General features: G+C 39.9%; 1 long non-coding RNA gene across 3 annotated transcripts in view; it reads right to left on the reverse strand.

Moving 5' to 3' along the window:
• Positions 1 to 20,684, reverse strand: part of LOC113254025 (uncharacterized) — a 24,935-nt gene continuing 4,251 nt past the window's right edge. For 2 of the 3 annotated variants that reach the window (XR_008960614.1, XR_006409315.3), the window contains exons 3-4: positions 19,728 to 19,891; positions 1 to 222 (exon numbers count right to left, since the gene is read on the reverse strand). This is a non-coding gene — a long non-coding RNA (uncharacterized LOC113254025). Of the gene's footprint in view, positions 223 to 722; positions 873 to 19,727; positions 19,892 to 20,684 lie in introns of all 3 variants that reach the window. The other variant, XR_008960613.1, reaches the window with a different exon arrangement.

The following is a 20,684-nucleotide window of genomic DNA, read 5'->3' on the forward strand; positions in this document are numbered from 1 at the left end:
AAACAAAAAGTTGATGCATTTAAGGCACCCCTTAAGGCTCAGTCCATAGAGCTTGTGGCTCTTGATCTCTGGGTTGTAAGTCTGAGCCCCATGTTGCGTGTAGAGATTGCTCAAAGAAAAAAAAATCTTTAAAAGGGGTGCCTGGCTGGCTCAGTCGGTAGATCACGCAACTCTCAATCTCAGAGTTGTGAGTTCAAGCCCCATGTTGGACACGGAGCCTACCTAAAAAAAAAAAAAAAAAGATGCATTTGATTACATAAAAAAGTAAAGAATTGGATTCAACATTTAGAATATGCAAGAACTGCAAATCATCAAGAAAAAATAGCAACTTCACAAGAAAAATGGGCAAAGGACATGAACAGGCAACTTAAGAGAAGGAAGCCCAAAGTCCACCAAACAAATAAAGAAATATTCAATTTTATTAGTAATCATAATGAATCCAAATGAAACAAGATATCATTTTATATCTATAATATAGGCAAAGATTAGAAAGCCAGATGATGCCAAGTGTTGGTAGGATGTGAGATATATCATGCCTTGTGATGAGGAGTTATCAACTTGTCTAATTTTTTTCCCACTTATCTATCAAGTATATAGCAAAACATGCAAAACTTAGTGGCTTAAAACAACAACCACTTTATTTAGCTAATAATTCTGTGGGTTCTCAATTTGCACTTGGCTCTGCTGGGTAGCCAAGTCTGGTCCACCTGTTCTCAACTCACTTAGATGTCTGGGGCTTCAGCTAAGGTGGCTGAAGCACCTGGGTCCTCTCTCCACATGGTTTCATCCTCTAGCAGGCTAGTCTGGGCTTGACGACATGATGGTAGAAGGGCTCCCAGCTCAACAACAGGAGTTGTAGGATCTCTTGAGGTCTAGGTTCAGAAGGCAAACATTTTTTGCCACCTTCCATGAAGCAAATCACAAGGTCAAACCAGATTCAAGGGGAAGGGAAACAGGTTCTACCTTTTAATGGGAGTTGCTACTAAGAATTTGTGACTTTTTGGGGCGCCTGGGTGGCACAGCGGTTAAGCGTCTGCCTTCGGCTCAGGGCGTGATCCCAGCGTTATGGGATCGAGCCCCGCGTCAGGCTCCTCCGCTATGAGCCTGCTTCTTCCTCTCCCACTCCCCCTGCTTGTGTTCCCTCTCTCGCTGGCTGTCTCTATCTGTGTTAAATAAATAAATAAAATCTTTAAAAAAAAAAAAAAGAATTTGTGACTTTTTTTTTTTTTTGCCTTCTGGTATACGATGTGTGCGTTGGTTCATCCATTCTGGAGAACAATCTGGTGTTACAGTCAAATTAAATACATTTATATTCTATAGCACAGCAATTTCCTCCCTCAGTATATATTCCAAAGATATTCTCACTCAGGTTCATTAGAAGACAGCATTATTTGTGGTAGCAGGGAATTAGAGACAATCAGATATACCTCATTTGGCAAGTAGATTATGTTAAAGTGCTGGATACACACCAGGAGTATTATGCAACAATTAAAAACAATGGATTTAAAGTATACATAGCAATATAAAGAGATTTCAAAGACATATGCTGAAAGAAAAGAAACAGAATGAGATATATAGTACAGTACTATTCAATTAAAAATACATGTACACAGAACAATATACATTTTACAAGAAATATGCAAGATACACATTAAACCTATTATAATAGTTGACTTTGGGGGAAGTCTTAAAAGGAAGCAGATAAGGAAGAGAAGACAATAAATTATTTAAGGAATAAACCAATGACCAGAGGAGCCCTGCAATGACGATGTACCCTGAAATTCGAAACTTCTGTATCTGAGGTCCAGGAAGAAAAAGAGATATGATAGCTGCTTTGTCTCTTCCATCCCTTCCTGCACGAGAGTTCCTTTTCATCATAAAACATTAAAGAATTTTCAACTTCAGAAATAACAAGAGCCAAGGAAGGGAAGGCCTAGCCCAGGGACAAAGTCATATTTAAAGGTCACATCTCTGCATGAGGGGCACTTTCACAGGTGGCAAATTCAAGAAAATGTGGCATGTTAATACCCTGGGCATTTTTGCTAGAGTCCAAGGGCAACAGGCATGGGAACTGGATGTCCTTCCTTGAAAAGTACTCAACACCTATTCTATTTTCCTACCACTGTCCTGGGTGGAATGGTTGGTCACTTTCATCAAGATGGCCACAACTCATCCCACTCTGAGCTGAACTCCCTGTTGGAAAAAAGTGCTTTCAGAAGACTATATCCCAAATCTCCATAGGCTTCCAGACCTCTTCAAAGAGGTCCTGGTTTTCCATGATCAGGCCCAAGGATGCTTTGCAAATGAAGAACATTGACCGTCACACTCTTAAAAATTTCTATGAATTTTGTTCTTAGATCATTTACTAAAATCAAGCATTCTTTCATTTACCAATTCCAATGGCTATTTACTTTATGATGCATCCTGTGTTTCTTTCATGGGCAAATAAAAGCTATGGTTAGTTTAGTTTTTTTACTTCCAATTCAGTTATCCATGTAACTAGATCTAGACTTGGAAAATCACATCCGAACTGTGTATTTGGCTTCAGAAAATTGGATATTAAGGCAAATTAAATACGTTTTCAATCATCCTCTTTGTTAGTTACTATTTGTTTCTGGCTTAAGAAATGTATCTGTTGTAATGGGCTGAATGCTTGTGTTCCCCCCACCCCCGCCCCAACTCACACCAAAATTCATGTGTTGAAATCCTATCTTTCAATGTGATGGTATCAGGAAGTGGGGCCTTTGGGAGGTGATTAGGGCATGAGGGTGAAGCCCTCGGGTATGGGATTAGTGCCCTTATGAAAGAGGCCCCAAGGATCTCTCTTGCCCCTTCTGCCATGTGAGGACCCAGTGAGAAGATAGCTATTAATGGACCAGGAAACAAGTTTTCACCAGACACCAAATCTGCCAACACCATGATCTTGCTTCCCAGCCTGCAGAACAGTGAGAAAGAAATGATATTTGTTTAAGCCGCCCAGTTACTGGTGTTTTTGTTATGGCAGTAGACATCTACTATGTTTATCCTTCTCATGGCTTTTTATTTTTTACATTAGCACTTAGAGTTTTCACGCAGATTTTTAAATCACAGAAGTCCTTGATTTTTGAGAAAATGAGGGGCTGGTGAAAGACTAGTTTGTCTTGTTTAACCACTAGAGGGCACACTGCATCAGATGTTTGGGATTTTTTTCCCCATTTTTATATAATTTAAATGTGTACTTCAAAAGAATGTCAAAGACTAAAAGAAAGAATAAGAGAACTTTGATTTTTCAATGTAAATGATTTTTTAAAAAACTTTCATTAACTGAATAATAAATGATTACATATGAAGAAAGGGACAAAATAGAGGGGAAAAATCAAAATCCTTAAAACCTAAAAATAAAAAAATCCAGATACTATACTTGACAATCAAATAAATAAATACACAAGTTTTTCTGTTCAGTTATTAAGTGGAAAGAGGATAACTCTGACTCTGTAGGGAGAAAAAGAGAGCATTGCAGCCCCAGAGAAAAGCCATAGTATGAAGTATACACAAAAGAAGCTCTAGGAGAGGAAATTCTGTACTTCAACAGAAGCCACTAGCTGTTTTATTTAGTTTTACTGAATTAGCACCATATGTATATCATTAAAAATTCGAAGGTACAAAATATGTAGAGTGAAAGGAAAAGTTTCCCTTCCCCCCACAATACACAGTTCCCCTCTTTGGCGGCTCCCACTACTACTGATTTCTTATGCATCCTTCAGAAAACAAATCTACACATTTACAAGCATAAAATTGAGCAAATATGTTGAGTTTCCCCGCACAGAAACAGCAGTGTAGTATATACGCTCTTCCCACTTTGCTTCTTTTTTTTTTTTATTTTAAATTTTTTGAATCACAGTTGACATATTAGTTTCAGGCGTACGACCTCAGGATTTGGTTTTGTAGATATTGCAAGTGATCACCAAAATAAGTCCAGTTAACAGCCACCATCACACACAGTTACAGGTTTTTTTTCCTGTGACGAGAACTGTCAAGATCCAGTCTCCTACCTACTTTCACATCTACAGGACAGTAGCGTTAACTACAATCACCGCGCTGTTCATTACATCGTGACTTTGCTTTTTTTTTTTTTTTTAACTTAACCACATATCTTGGAGATTCTTCTCTGTGCATATAGATCTGCCTTATTTCTGTCTCATTATTTTTAGTGGCTGCCTGCAATTGAAATTACATTATTATTTTATAATTCTGTTTAAAATATACCCTTCATTTATTTAATCATTCTATTAATGGACATTGAAGTTCTTTCCTATCTGGTGTTTTGTTTTGTTTTGTTTTGTTTTGTTTGTTTGTTTGTTTTTTAAGTAGGCTCCATGCCCAGCATGGAGCCCAACACGGGGCTTGAACTCGTGATGCTGAGATCAAGACCCTAAGATCAAGACCTGAGCTGAGATCAACAATCAGAAACTCAACTGACTGAGCCACCCAGGCACACCCTTTCCAATCTTTTTTAAAATTAACACTATTGCAATGAAACCCCTTTTACATATGCCATTTTGGACTGTGTCTATAAAGAAGCATTGAGGTACTATCAGTCAAGTTAAGACCAAAGTGGTGTACATTTTAATGGGGAGAAGAGAATCTGGGAAAGTCCTGAACTGGCCCTATAAAGAAGGCCCCCGACCTCACCTCTCAACCCCTCTACTCAGGCCTATACTATGCAAGGATCCGCTCCCCTCTGCAGATCTCATATGATACCTCACCATCAAACCAAGATTAGATCAGATACCACTTGGGACCAAAATATATGCAAAGCCTCTTGTCCTCATAATCCTCACTCTGCTCTGACCTGATACCCTGCTCAACCTTTCCCCCTGCACTTTTTAGATCAACTCTGTCCAACAGAAATATAATTCAAGCTACATATGTAACTTAAAATTTTTTAGGAGCTACATTTAAAAAATATGGAAACAGTTGTAATTGTTTGAAATAATAATTTTATTTAACATATTATATCCCGGGGCCCCTGGGTGGCTCAGTTGGATAAGCATCTGCCTTCGACTCAGGTCATGATCCCAGTGTCTTGGGATCCAGCCCCCACATTGGGCTCCCTGCTCGGTGGGGAGTCTGCTTCTTCCCCTCTCCTTTCCCTGCTTGTGCTCTCTCTCTATCTCTCTCTCAAACAAACAAACAAACAAACAAACAAAAATCACATAGGTTATACATCATAGTGTATAGGTACTGTCTACTGATGCAGAACATTGGGTTGTTTTCAGTGGTTGTCTTACCGAAAATGCTGCAATAAACGTCCTTGCGTGTGCTTCTTTGTGCATGTCTACCTCTAGGATAAAGAAAATAGAGACCGAAGGAAGAAGTTGTGCTAAGGCTCCAAGAGGGAACACAGCTCAGAGTGATGAGAAACAGGGAGAAAGCCTGTGTGGTGGCGGGAGCACAAGGGCCAAGGTGGAGACCTCAGGGCAGCAGCCATAATAGGGCCATGGAGGCCATTGGTAAGGATTTGGATTTTATTCTGAGATCAAGATGATATGATGAACATTTTAAAAGATCACTGTGGCTGCTGCATGGACAATGATTTTGAGGGAAAGAGTAGAAGCAAGAGACCAGCAACGATGAACGTAAGAAGGGGGAACAGAGCCTTGGCGGAAGTGAAAGGAATCAATCCTTAACAAGTTGCAACGAATGGGAAATAAGTGGAGTAGTAAGTGCCCTGCTCCCAACATGGACACATGCATCCACAAGGCGGACACCGTTCTGCCCTCAAGGAGCTTATTCTTACAGAGATTAAGCAAATAATTTCAGGCTTAGACAACAGTCTGCGCAAGATGTGACGGGCTTTGAAAGTCACATGGCTCTGTACTCACTGGGAGTTCAGCTCTCCCACTTCTTAGCTGTTACTTTGTGGAAGTTTCTCTCTCCCTCACTCTCTTTCTCTCTCTGTCGGTCTCTTGCATCTGATTTCTTCATCTCTAAGGCTTAATGAGAGGATTAAATGAGATCATTTTTGAAAAGCACCTAACACTGGTAAAAAGGAGGCACTTAATTATATTTGGTGAAGGAGTGGAAAAAAACATTCCCCTTTCTCTGCCATCTGTCTTCCTGTGCCCCTGCCCACCTTTCCAGGCAATCATCTTGCTTCTAAATTCCTGCCATCCCTTCAACTACAGAATGCGATTAACAATGGAGTCAACTCAGCTCATTAACTCTTTGAGTGTAGTTTTGTCAGAATCATGAGTTGCCAAGTAATGCAAACTAATTGTTTGCATTCCTTTCTTTTTCCAAAGTTATCCTGCTTAAAAATAAATAAAACGGTTCCCCCTTTCCCCCCTTTTATTATCAGGAAGTTTAAAATATACTAGAAACAATAGAGGGAGGAATTAAATTATTGGATTAATGGATACCAGATTATTATAGTTAAGTTTATTGTTTTGGACCACAGCTCCATGGGGACATTAATAAATGGGATTGCTTTTGCTAGAATATTCGTTAATCCTGTGGTTTAGTGTTTTAGTGCACTCCACTTTCTAACAGGAAAGCAAACAAAATAATTTTACAGATGCGTATATGTTAAAAAGATTAAGTTAGTTTTTAAATCTCTGTATGCTCTCAGAACATGTCACAGAATTGTTCTTAAATGTAATTTCTCTTTCCTCTAAGTTTTTCTCTACGGATCTTCTTAAAATTTAAAATAGAAATCTGAGGAATGCTGCTCTTAAATTCTGAACCAATATGAGTTGCTCCTGGCTATTGGAGTTTTAAAAGACTTTCTTTGGCTTGGAGGCCTTAATTAAGATGATTTGTTTTGGCAGTTACTTTGTTTTGCCTTCTTTGTAAGTAAATAATTCTAAACCAACAAAGTAATATGCCAATAATAGGTATAATACATTGTTAATCCAGGTCATATCCACAGCTGCAAAGTGAAATAAAAATAATGTTACTTACAAAAATCATTGGAGCTTTCCACTCAAGGAAAATAGATTGCTGAGGTGTCAAATCACACGCTGACTGTTGTGTGTACCCTTCCATGCCTTCCACTGCCCTCACAGCTATCTGTATAAATCAGTGCATGCATATGTAGGGCAGTTCCCCCCAATTTCTTACATGAAATTAAAGGTTTCTGGTTCATGAGAGTTGACCACACATACGCATTTGCCTCCTGCTGTCCTAGAGACCATCACTGTATACACAATTTTTAATAGGAGGGGGTGGGGGGTGTAAAATTAAAACAGCAAAGAGAACAGGTGAGCAAGTCACCAGTGGACAGTAATCTTTGGAATGCAAGTCAGGTAAAACAGAGCAAAGAAAAACAAAACCTAGGATATACCAGGAAGGAGGATGCAGACACATCCTGAGAGAGTCCCCTAGCAATGATGTTTAGTGAAAGATATCATGTGTCAATGGCTTAGCACATTGTAAGTGCTCAATAAATGTTAGCTATTACATCATTACTGGAGAATTTGCTTTTGTTAGTCCAGGTCAATACATCTACATGGAATTTATTCTTTCATAGAAGTACATAATATTCCATAACTTACTCACCCATTTTCTTATTTAAGAAACCTTCAAATTATTTTTAGGTTTGTTTGTTTGTTTGTTTGTTTGTTTGTTTGATAAAGCGGTCTGCCAAAATATGGTGCAACATATTTCCATATAAACCTGTCCTTTAGTTATTGGAGTTTTTATTTCTATATGCTAGATTTTCAAAAGTGACTTTGCTGGATCAAAAGGTATGTGCAAGTTTAATTTTAATTGACTCACCAACTGAATGAGCTTTTTTAAGAATTATAGGTGATGTGAGCACCTGGGTGGCTCAGTTGGTTAAGCATCTGCCGTTGGCTCAGGTCATGATCCCAGGGTTTTGGGATCGAGTCCTGAATCGGGCTCTGGGGCTCTCTGCTCAGCAGGGAGTCTGCTTCTCCCTCTCACTACCCCTCTGTGCTCTCTCTCACTCAAATAAATAAATGAAAAGGTTTTATTTATTTCTTTCAGTGAGAGAGAGAGAGCACAAGCAGGGGGAGTGACAGAGGGAGAGGGAGAAGCAGATTCCCCACTGAGCAGGGATCCTGACGTGGGGCTCCATCCCAGTTCCCTGGGATCATGACCTGAGCTGAAGGCAGACACTTAACCAACTGAGCCACCCAGGCACCCCTAAATGAAATCTTAAAAAAAAAAATAAAAAAGAATTGTAGCAGACCAACTCTGGCCAGCAATGCTGAGCATTGCCTGTTTCTCTATCCTCCAGTCAGAGTTGGATGTTATCAATTTTATAAATCAATAAATTTATAAACTGTTGTCAGTTTGATGAATAAGAAAGGTAGACGTCACTACTATTGTAATTTGCCTTTTCCTGGCCTAGCATAGTTGAACATCTTTTTATACACTGATCAGCTATATGAAGTTCTTCATTTGTGAACTAATTATTCATATGCTTTGCCCATTTTTCTTTTGCTATTTGTTATCAGAGTTCTTTGCATTTTAAAGATATTAATTCCTTGTCTGTACTGTATTGGCTTTGATTACCATTGTTTGCCAGGCAGAAGGTTCTAATTTTTATGTTGTTAAACTCACCAGGTTTTTCTTTGATGGCTGCTGGGTTTTTGGTCTTGCTATAGGCTAGATCTCCCCCAAATTGAGATTATACAAATACTCTTCCATATTTCGTTGTTATTTTTACTGTTTTATGTTTTAAATTTAGTTCTTTAACCCATCTGGGATTTATACTTATTTATTATTTTTATGCCATTCTCATTTTTTTATTAAAAATTTTTTAAGTTTTTATTTTAATTCCATTTAGTTAACATACAGTGTGATGTTAGTTTCAGGTGTAGAATATAGTGATTCAACACTTCCATATGCTGCCCTGTGCTCATCACTAGTGACTCCTTAATCCCTATCACCTATTTCACCCATTCCCCACTCCCTCCCCTCTGGTAACCATCTGTTTGTTCTCTATAGTTAACAGTCTGTTTCTTGATTTGTTTCCCTCTCTCTCTCTCTCTCTCTCTCTCATTTTTCCCCCTTTGCTTGTTTTGTTTCTTAAATTCCACGAGTGAAATCATATATTTGTTTTTCTTTTATTTCGTTTAGCATTATACTCTCTAATTCCATCCATGTCATTGCAAATAGCAAGCTTTCATTCTTTTTTATGGCTAAATAATATTCATATATATATACACACACACACACCACCTCTTCTTCTTTATCTATTCATCTATCGATGGACACTTGGGCTACAGCCATATCCTGGCTATTGTAAATAATGCTGCAATAAACATAGTGGTGCATGTATCCCTTTGGATTAGTGTTCTTGTATTCTTTGGGTAAATACCCAGTAGTGCTATTGCTGGATCATAAGGCAGTTCTATTTTTAACTTTTTGAGGAACCTCCACACTCCTTTCCACGGTGGCTGCACCAGTTTGCATTCCCACCAACAGTGTATGAGGGTTTCTTTTTCTCCACATCCTCACCAACCCCTGTTGTTTTTTGTGTTGTTGATTTTAGCCATTCTGACAGGTGTGAGGTGGTATCTCATTGTGATTTTGGTTTGCATTTCCCTGATGATCAATGATGCTGAGCATCTTTTCATATGTCTGTTGGCCACCTGGATGTCTGCCTTAGAGAAATGTCTATTCATGTCTTCTGCCCATTTTTTAACTGGATTTGTTTTTTGGGGTGCTGATTTGTCTAAGTTCTTTATATATTTTGGATATTAGCCCTTTATTCGATACATCTTTGCAAATATCTTCTCCCATTCCATAGGCTGCCTTTCAGTTTTGTTGATTATTTTCTTCACTGTGCAGAACCTTTTTATTTTGATGTAGTCCCAATAGTTTATTTTGCTTTTGTTTCTCTTGCCTCAGGAGACATATCTAGAAAAATGTTGCTATGGCTGATGTCAAAGAAGTTACTGCCTGTGTTCTCTTCTAGAATTTTAATGGTTTCCTGTCTCACATTGAGGTTGTTTAATCCATTCTGAATTTATTCTGTGTATGGCATTCTGTGTATGGTCCAGTTTCATTCTTCTGTATGTTGCTGTCCAGTTTTCCCAACACCATTTGTTGAAGTGACTGTCCTTTTCCCATCAGATATTCTTTCCTGCTTTGTCGAAGATTAATCGACCATATACTTGTGGGTTTATTTCTGGGGTTTCTATTCTGTTCCATTGATCTGTGTGCCTATTTTTGTGCAGTACCATACTATCGTCATTACTACAGCTTTGTAATATAACTTGAAGTCTGGAATTGTGATGCCTCCAGTTTTGCTTTTCTTTTTCAAGATTGCTTTGGCTTTTTGGGGTCTTTTGTGGTTCCATACAAACTTTACGATTCTTTGTTCTAGCTCTGTGCAGAATGTGGTTGATATTTTGATAGGGATTGCAATAAATGTGTAGATTGCTTTGGGTAGTATAGACATCTTAACAATATTTGTTTTTCCAATCCATGAGCATGGATGTCTTTCCATTTCTTTGTGTCATCTTCAATTACTTTCATCAGTGTTTTATAGTTTTCAGAGAACAGGTCTTTCACCTCTTTGGTTAGGTTTATTCCTGGTATCTCATTATTTTGGGTGAAATTGTAAATGGGGTTGTTTTCTTAATTTCTCTTTCTGCTGCTTCATTATTGGTGTAGAGAAATGCAACAGATTTCTGTACATTGATTTTGTATCCTGGGACTTAATATACCAAAACCAACTACAAAATATATAACACAAAAGTTACAGAACACTTTTGCTTAAAAGATAAACAATTCTAACGAAAGCATTAGCAAATTTAATCTAGCAGTGTGTTAGTGGAATGTTAGCAAGTAATATGGGAGTATAATTAGAAATCGTAAGAAATTCAACCACAACAAAAATGCTGAAGGAATTTGAAAAAATGGCTAGACATGAAAAGCCACTAATATCAAAAATTAATAATAGCTTTTCTATATACTTACAACAACCAGTTAGAATTGGAAATGAAAGAAAAATATCCTACTCATACTATAGTTTTATTTTTTTAACAGAACTTTCGGGAAAAAAATTATTTTCAGTGTTATTTGGGGATTTGTGAAACATAATCTTGAAAATGGAAAGTAAACATGGGTGGAGCCCTGCATGCTTTCTAATGATTAATTCATGCAAGACCATTTGGAGATAAAACACCAAATGCATCGCTGACTCATCAGATCTTCATTCCCTCAAGGAGAACAAGTGCATCAGCCGAATTCAAAATAATCTTGTAGTTTCCCTGAAAATTACTGCTTCAACTGTGTTTCACAAGAGAATTTCTGGAATTAATTTCCTTTTGTTTGGGCTGGTCTTTACATCAAGGGCATGGCTGATATTCACTATCAGTCAGCTAAGCATTGTGTTGTCAATGTTTACTATTAATAAAACACAAAACTGTCACATGTCGCTTGGATAGAATGTCCCCTGGAGAGAAAGCTCTGGGTTGTCACCTTTACTGGAAGTTTCCTACTTCTAAGAATACATTCGTTCATTTATGAATGTAACAAATATTTACTGTATACCAGGCACGGTACCAGGTGCTGGGGGTAGAGTAGAAGGTAGCACAACTGGACAGGCTCCTCCCTCAGGACCCTGACAGACTCACGAGCTGAGGATTGTGCTCTGCAGCAATTGTGACTGACCCATTGCTCTTCTCTAGAACAGGAACATGGAGAGCAATGGGTGAATGAAGAATTGGTAATCTCCCCTTCTAACTGAACAAATAGTGGCTTTTATCATGAAAATGCCTGACAGCAGTACCCACAGTGACTCCTACTCTAGTAGGAAAGTCCTTTTGCCAGTGCAGTTCTCTGTCCTGCTCCCCTCTACTGCCCCATGCATGTGTTCTCCAAGCAGAAGGAGCAGCAGCATTTCCTCTCTGCCTTCTCACTGGGACTGAGGTCAGCCTTGGGACGAGGCCAGCATGAGTCAGCTTACCCAGCACGGACTCTCGCCTCTGCCTTGAGGATGGCCTTGCTAAAACCTTGATGCACACATGCAGTGTGTGTATCCAAGGTCCAGGACAAAGGTGGGGGATGTCCCTGTGGAATATGGGCTGTGAGAGCCATTGGGCTTTGGGTTGACAGGGTAGTGAGGGGAAACATTTTTTTTCCCCAAAGAAATTTGCTAGTCATAGCAGAAGCCACCAAGCTGTCCATATATTTTGATCTCATGATTCCATTTTGAAGAATTTATGGCAAAGAAACAATCTAAAAGAAAAAAAAGCCCAAAGATAATTCTCATAATTGCAGTTGGTAATCATGATAAACTCTTAGCATCCCAAATACTGCCAATAGAGAAACTACAATATAATCTGGATGAAACGTTACAGCAGAGGTATTAAAAGTGGAAAGGACGCGTACTACTTTAATTCATGGAAATATCTACATTTAGAATAGAAGATGGAATTCACACATGGATTATAATTATATGAAACATCTGTAGATATATCAAAGAAGATTAGAAGAGAATTTTGAATATTGCTAATGGCTTAGAATTCAATTAGTTTTTTCCCTAGAATTCTCTATTTAAAAAAAAATGCAACAACCATTCTCTTATGCAAATAAAAATAAATGGCAACTGACATATCAACATACACAAGCTATTCAGAGCAGGCTTAAAAGGGAAGAGCAGAAGCAGTTGTCTGCCTGTTAGGATTTGTCAGTCTGTCCCACCTCCAACCTCTCCAGGTCCTGAACAGCAGCCCAGGTTTGGAGGCCCCACCACCTCCTAACAGATCACCCTGATGCCAGTTACTCAGCCTTACAGCACGCATCGCAAATCTTCTGGGTTTCTGGTTGCTGTGCTCTGTCCCTCCTCAGTCTAATTAGGTGTATTACCTGAATACGGCTACCTCCCTTGAGGCTGCCTGCCTGCCTGCCTGGAACACCACCATGTCTGTCTCCACGTGGAGCCTTTTGTGTGCTTCTCACAGGAGCTTCTTCCCAGCACCTTCGACTGACTGTTCCCCTAACACTTATCCAACGCACTGCATGTAGCTGGGTTGTGCCCGGACGTCCTCTGCATTACTAAAGTTCATCACTATGTATCTCAATGGCTTTTCATTTTCAAGGATCTCTGCTAAAAGATAAATATCCTTGCAAGTTGTACTGTTTTCAGCCAGTGTTTTGTAATATCACGGCTGGGTTTGTTGTTCTTTGAGTGGGGGGAGGGGGACTAGCAATAACAGTAACGACTACCTTTTATTGACACCCAGTTTGTATCTAACACCTTTTACACATCAGTCTTCACAATGACCTCGCAGGAAAGCATTATGGCTTCCCTTGGCAAATCAGAAAGGTTAAACAACTTGCCCAAGTCGGACTTCAAGCTCAGGCCCATCTGACTCAAAAGCCAGGGGTCTTTCAACCACCTCTCACCGTGTACCTGATGTAGTGCCAAAGAAAGCACAGGACTGAGAGTCAGAAACCCAGCTGTGGCCTTGCACGAGACTTCGCTTGTCTGGTTTCCTCCTCTGTAAATGAGGGAGCTGGACTTAAAAAGCTGCCCACTAGGAAGGAATAGAAGGGGCTAGGAAAATGGCCAAAATGGTGTCCAAAGGCCCTTCTTTCCCATTTCACACCTGAGACCACCGATAGGCTGTTGTTAGATGCATGATTCCGGGCAGCTATCCAAGCACTGGAGAGAAGAGGAGAAAGGGTCAAGGGTGGTCACCACGGTTGAAATTTCCAAAGTTGTCACATGAAGAAAAAGGCATAGGACTCCTTACACATTTGGAAAAAGAATCCTTTCTGACAGGGAGCTCTCAGCTGGCAATTTTAAGCCCTGTAATAGAAATTCTTTCCCACATGATGTGGTAAAGTCCTGGAGGAAATGTTACTGGCACCAGCCCGGGGGGAGGATTAGTAGTGAGGAGGTCCTCTTGGGACAGACTCTGAATTTGCAGAAAGGGTTTGAAAGGAAACAGTACATGCAGATGTAGTTTTTGCACTCAGGGCTAAGTAACAGCATCATCACAGCCTCTCTCATCAAAGAAAACAGAAAGCAAACAAGAAGCATTACAATTGGAATCCCCTCCCCCGCCCCCGAAAATGTCAGGCAATAAAGCACAGACTATTCTTTTCCCAGAAGCACAGACTACCATCCTTTTCCCAGGAGCTACCACCAGGTGCAACCTACGTGGGCCATCGTGCACCCATATATAATATAATCACCCCTTTTGAAAATGCAAAGCTATACTTTCCTAAGTAGATACATTAAGCACATTAGAGGAAATGAAAGCCAAACTCAATGGAGCTGGAAGGCATTTAAAGTTCAGCTTCCACCCATCAGGGATTAATGCTGCAGAATCTTCCTCCACCTCTCACACACCCACGTCCCAGAGCTGTTTTCCCTCATGAGCCTCTGCAGCCCACGCTGGGCTTTTAGCCTCTCTCTCCGCAGGAGGCTGTCGGGGCACCTGGCACCTGCAGGGGCTGCCACGTCCAGAAGGGGGCACAGGAGGGGCTCAGCAAGTCGGCCAGCAGGCAGCCAAGCCTGACTGCTGCCCCGGTTCTTCCCGAAGGGAGCTGGCTTTGGGGCCACGTGTGTGCAAGTGAGACACGTCACCGGGTGTTAGTGTGGGGGGGGGGAGGGGGATGCTGTGTAAACCAGTTTCTCTCTGCAGCTTGGCTCTGCTCTCAGCAGTGGGTCAAAAATTTGTGTGTGGCAGTCTCAGAAGCTCTTATGACATTTGCAAAACTCCAAGTATTTTAAAACCAGACTTTCAGGAGGAGGATCTGTTAGGTTCTTTTTTTTTTTTTTTTTTTTTTTTTTTAAGATTTTATTTATTTATTCGACAGAGACAGAGACAGCCAGCGAGAGAGGGAACACAAGCAGGAGTGGGAGAGGAAGAAGCAGGCTCATAGCAGAGGAGCCTGATGTGGGGCTCGATCCCACAACGCCAGGATCACGCCCTGAGCCGAAGGCAGACGCTTAACCGCTGTGCCACCCAGGCGCCCCTGGATCTGTTAGGTTCTAAAAGCTCAAGCCGTAGCCAAAGAGGGTGTAAATTTTTTATACCTCTACGGCACTCTATCCACACTGACATTTGCTTCTCTCTATCTCAGTTAAGGTGAAACCATGGTGAGACAGAGTCCTAAACAGTCTCTGCTGAGCTGCGGGGGTGCTAAATGGTGCTATTAATAGAAGAGATTGGAGGAATTCTCTTTGATACAAACTACTTTGTTAGAATTGACCTTTAAAATCCAAAGCATTGTAAATCTTTCCTATCATAATAGCTCATGTTATATGTTGTTTCTTTTCCCAATAAATCACTAGTCCACCAAGTCGACCATCTAGAAGCTCAGCTGAGTGGGGGGTGGAGGGAGGGGGTTATGTATCATTTTTTGGTGGTGTTCTGTCGTCAAGATCCCCGGGGGGTTGATTCTGAGATGCAGAAACCACTGTCCTGGTCACTGAAGTTCACAGCCAACAGCTTTTGTGTTTTCTATTTTTGGTTTAGCTTTTCTAGGTTGTGGAGGTCAGTTAATTAGCGAAGATTCTGCCTGAGCAGGGTCAATGCAGATATTTTGAGTTGAGCCTAACTCTGGGCTTAGAAAGCCTTGGGGGTGGGGTCCTTTTTTAAACATTCCACAAATGTTTATTAAGTGCTTACTATGTGCCAGCACTCTCTGATAGGTGCTGGGGATAGAGCAGACAGCAAACCCCTGCTCTCAGAGAGCTTATATTTCAGTGGGAAGAGAAAAATGAATTAAGTATATATTACGCCATATATTATATAATGTCCAATAATAAAATATGAAGAAATTAAAGCAGAGTGAGGAGGTAGAGAATGATGGGGGCTGTCATTTTAGATAGGATGGGTGGCAGAATTTTCTGAGAAGTGGTGATGTTAAGCAAAGAACACAAAGAAGGGAGAATGTCAGGGTGGGAAGCATCTGAGGCAGAGGGAGACAGAAAGAAGCAAGTGCAAGGGCCCAAGGGCAGCCGACAGCCCACCAGTGATTCAGGAAAAGACACGCCTTCTTCTGGGCAAACAGCGTATGCCTGGGCTCGGAGCATGGCAAGCAGATGATGGGCTGCCTATCAGACCTCCCTGCCCCCTCAGGCAGGACGTTGAGCAGAGAGAGCGGTGCATAGCCATACAAAGCCTCTCCTAGTGATATATGCTTGGGACTTAGAGGAACAGCAGGAAGGCTGGTACAGGTGGAGAGGAGAGAGGATAGAATCAGGGAGAATCGTAACTAGCAACCTCAGTCTTAAAAGATTACTGATTTAGAAAAAAAAATCCCTTTGTTACGTGAACTAACCACTGACTACGTGGGATAGGATTTAAGAGCAACCCCTCCACTGGTCTCTTCTTCATCCTCCATTGTGGTGATGATTTTCTGCCATGAACTATGAGGCTGATATAGAATTTTAAGAACCAACATCAGACCTAAAGAAAATACCATTCCAATTTGGAAATTTAAGGCTGGCTATTTCCATACCCATCTCACAGAGAGGAAGACTCCCCTCTGTTTATTCTTTTCTTTATGGCATTTGTATCATACTTGTCTTCCTTGAGGCAAGATATTCTGCACAACAAAGTCAAAAGAGCATTGGCATAAGTGTAAAATCACCAATATTCTTTAAAGATTTTATTTATTTATTTGTCAGAGAGAGAGCACAAGCGGGGGAGGGGCAGGCAGAGGGAGAAGCAGACTCCCCACTAAGCAAGGAGCCTGATGTGGAACCTCATCCCCGGAGGCTGGGATCACTACCTGAGCCGAAGGCAGACACTGACTGAGCCACGCAGGCATCCCAAAATCACTAATATTCTTTAAATTACATAAAAAATAAACAAGTAAAATAGACTTTCTTCACCCCTTCTTCCATCTCTAACTCCCTTATGGGAGACTTTCATTTTCTACTTTATTTCTAAATTGTTTATAAAATGTTTTACAAATCTACTGCTTTGACAAGCCCATAACTAATTACTCGATATTATTTTAATTTTTCTTAACCATTTAAGAAAAAGAAAGTGTTGTGTTGACATCTGCTAGACCCAGATTAGCCTGTCTCTCCTAAGTGGTTATTGCAAAGAATTTTGAGGCCAGTAGATAAAATGTATGTACGTTGCTGAAGGACCTGTTAGAAATGTTAATTTGATAATTTCCAATGCAGTCTGGAGCTGGGAATATGAGAGAATTGTTGCCTGCAGAGCCATTCCATTCCCACTCCATTTCCTTCCCAGCATAGACCCAATTAAACAAAGTCAGTGGAACCAGGAAGCCTCCAAAATACAGGAGTGGCCATTCATGCAATTTAAAATGGAAAACAAAGTAAGTTCCCTTCTCCAGCGTTCAAACCTACTTGTTAATTAAAAGTAAAAGAGCATGGACATTGTTATGATAAAGGAGAAATCAGGAAAGTGAGATGCAAGCCAAGGGACAGGCTACAAATAACGAAGGATTGACAGTTCTCTTCGAGATGAAAAAGTGTGGTTGACTCATGACTTTTGGTTTTACAAGGTTTGCTTGCCAGATGGTGCTTAACCCTTCCTTCAGCCCTGACCTCGGTGGGGTGGGGATCAAGGCTGGGGTGCAGGTGTCCGCTTAGCACATTACTCGGAAGTGAAAAACACTGAAAGCTTAATTGTGTTTGAAACAGCTTTGAAATATTCCTTGTTTCCAAATGGCTACATTAAATAAGCAATCACAAAATCGTTGCATTAAAACGTGGTGGACACATCTCCCATACAACGGAAAGCAGGGATGATCCTGACTTCCCTGTGTTGCGCTCCAGCTTGCTCCTCTGCTCCTCCGTGCCCTGTGCACCTAGCACACAGCTTTGTACATAGGTGATGTTTATTACTGCTGGTTAAATATATATTCAAAAGTGTCTCCAGAATGCTCACTGTAGATTTATTCAATAATCCCTATCCAGTACTGGGAAGTCTCTCTAGACAGGGAGTTAAGCGTGTGTGAAAATTAGGTATACAGAGTTAAGACTCTTGGGAGGAGTTTCATTTGTAGAAATGAATTAAGTGTGCTGAAAAGATTCTATTGATAACTCCATATAATGTACTGTAGTCTTACAATAAAGTAAGCCAAGGAAAAGAAAACGTCACAAAGAAAATCATAAGACAAAATGCACTTACAGTTCTAAATTGTATTTGTCCAAAAAAAAATCCACATATAATCCACAGTTTAAACCTATATTGTTCAAATTCTTGTGGTTTTCATATGAATGGGATACAAGAATGAATTAAGATCACTGAAATACTCTCTCTCTCTCACACCCACATATATATATATATATATATATATATATATATATATATATATATATATATGATATCCTTCAATTAGTTTAGTGATTGGTACCTGGAAAATTATGCTGCTAAATATTTTCAACAAACAGATATTGAACCTCAAAGAAAAGAAAAATTATTACATTAAAAGACTAAATGTACAGGCACATGAAAAGATGCTCAACATCACCCCTCCTCAGGGAAATGCAAATCAAAACCCCAATGAGATATCACCTCATACCTGTTATCAAAAAGACAAGAAATAACAAATGTTGGCAAGGATGTGGAGAAAAAGGAACCCTCATACACTGACGGCAGGAACGTAAACTGGTGCGACCTCAAAAAATTAAAAATAGAAATGCCATATGTTTCAGCAATTCCACTTTTGCATATTTATCTGAAGAGAATGAATACACTAACTTGAAAAGATATCTGCATCCCTATGTTCATTGCAGCATTATTTATGATAGCCAAGACATGGAAACAACCTAAGTGTCCACTGACGGATGAATGGATAAATAAAATGTGGTAGATATATACAACGGAATACTACTCAGCCATAATAAAGAATGAAATCTTGCCATTTACAACAAGAGGGATGGAACTTGAGGGCATTATGCTGAGTGACGTAAGTCAGACAGAGAAAGGCAAATACCATATGACCTCATTCATACGTGGAATTTACAACAAAACAAAACAAAAACCAAGCTCACAAATACAGAGAACAAATTGGTGGTTAACAGAGGCAGGAGGTGGAGGGATGGGCAAAATGGGTGAAAAGGGTTAAAGGTACAAACTTCCATTTATAAAATAAATAAGTCATGGGGATGTAGTATATAGTTTGGTAACTATAGTATTATTAATTAAAGTTAATATTGCATATTTGAAAGTTTCTAAGAGAGTCAAACTTTAAAGTCCTCATCACAAGAAAAAACCAATTTTTTATAACTATGTGTGGTGACGAATGTTAAGTAGACTTAATTCCCAATATATACAAACATCAAATCATTATATTGTACATCTGAAACTAATATGTTATGTCAATTATACCTCAATAAAAATTTTAATTTTTAAAAAGAAAAACAAAAACCTGAAATGGAACTATGGCAAGTGAGCTTGAGGCCCAAACAGAGCCCAGTAAATGAGATGCCCTCCCCTTGAATGATACAGCGGAATATTTTCCTTTGCATATGATTCTGTTGCCATAATCAGTAATATTGTGCTAAATGCAAGGATCATCTATGAAATCATGGAACTGGCTATTTGCCTCTTTGCAGAGATCTAGGGTATGGCAAGCCCCCTGGTCACAACAGATGTTATTCATTTGTGGGAAAATGCTCTTTATATGCAATGCACCTTCCAGCCATGCCTAATCAATATCCAGCTATCACATACTGCATGCACACATGCCTTATTTGGCATCATTCTTTTCAGGGACTTTCTAACCAGATCCAGTTGGTGACCACATTCAATGATACTTACAGTTGAGCTTTGGGCCAAGATGCAACAGTGGTTTATTCTCCTCAGTGGTGTTCATTTAATTATTTACAAACTGAAAATGGAAGGGGAGGCAATGTGAGGTAGTAAGTCCCTTTACTGGAGATGTTCAAAGCTGGCTATACAATAGCCTCTCGGGAAAAGGCAGCCTACAAAGGAAAGGGTGGGGGAGTTGGAATTAATAAAGTTTGACTCTGGCTTTGCCACCCAACAGCTTAACATCTCTGAGCCTCTGTGTTCTTGTCCGAAAATGGGGATAGTATGGATTTACCTTGCAAAGAATATTCTGAGAATTAGAGCTAATGTATGTAAAGTGCCTCTCCCACTACTTGAACACAGTATATGTATTCAGACTATCATAAAGCGGAAGACAGTTGGACTAGACGACTCGTAGGATTACGTGACAACCCTATTCTAAGATTCTAGGATTCTAAGTTCTAACCTTTTGGGTTTTTTTTTTTTTTAAGATTTTATTTATTTATTTATTTGAGAGAGCGAGCGAGCACATGAGAGAACACTAGCGGGGGGAGAACACGAGTAGGGGGAGAGGGAGACTCCCCACTAAGCAGGGAGCCTGATGCAGGGTTCCATCCCAGGCCCCTGGTATCATGACCTAAACTGAAGGCAGATGCTTAACCAACTGAGCCACCCAGGCACCCCAGTTCTAACCTTTTAAAGGCTTACAGTACTGAAAAGAATTTCCCCAACCACAAATACAGTGAGTGCTTAGCATGTGCAAAGCACTGTGTTTCAAAGAAAACTGTTCCTAAATAATGAGGAGCAGGAACTTAATAATCTTACACACTTGTGTAACTCTTTCTCAAGTTAAATTAATGAATGCTACCTAGAAGGGCTTATCAAAAGCAAGCCAACAGCCTATGACAATCTCTTACCCAAAGGGTGACTCTGAATTGGGATGAATAAAACATGTAAATGCAATGC

The sequence above is a fragment of the Ursus arctos genome, unplaced genomic scaffold (assembly GCF_023065955.2).
Source record: "Ursus arctos isolate Adak ecotype North America unplaced genomic scaffold, UrsArc2.0 scaffold_20, whole genome shotgun sequence".
Lineage (NCBI taxonomy): Eukaryota > Metazoa > Chordata > Mammalia > Carnivora > Ursidae > Ursus > Ursus arctos.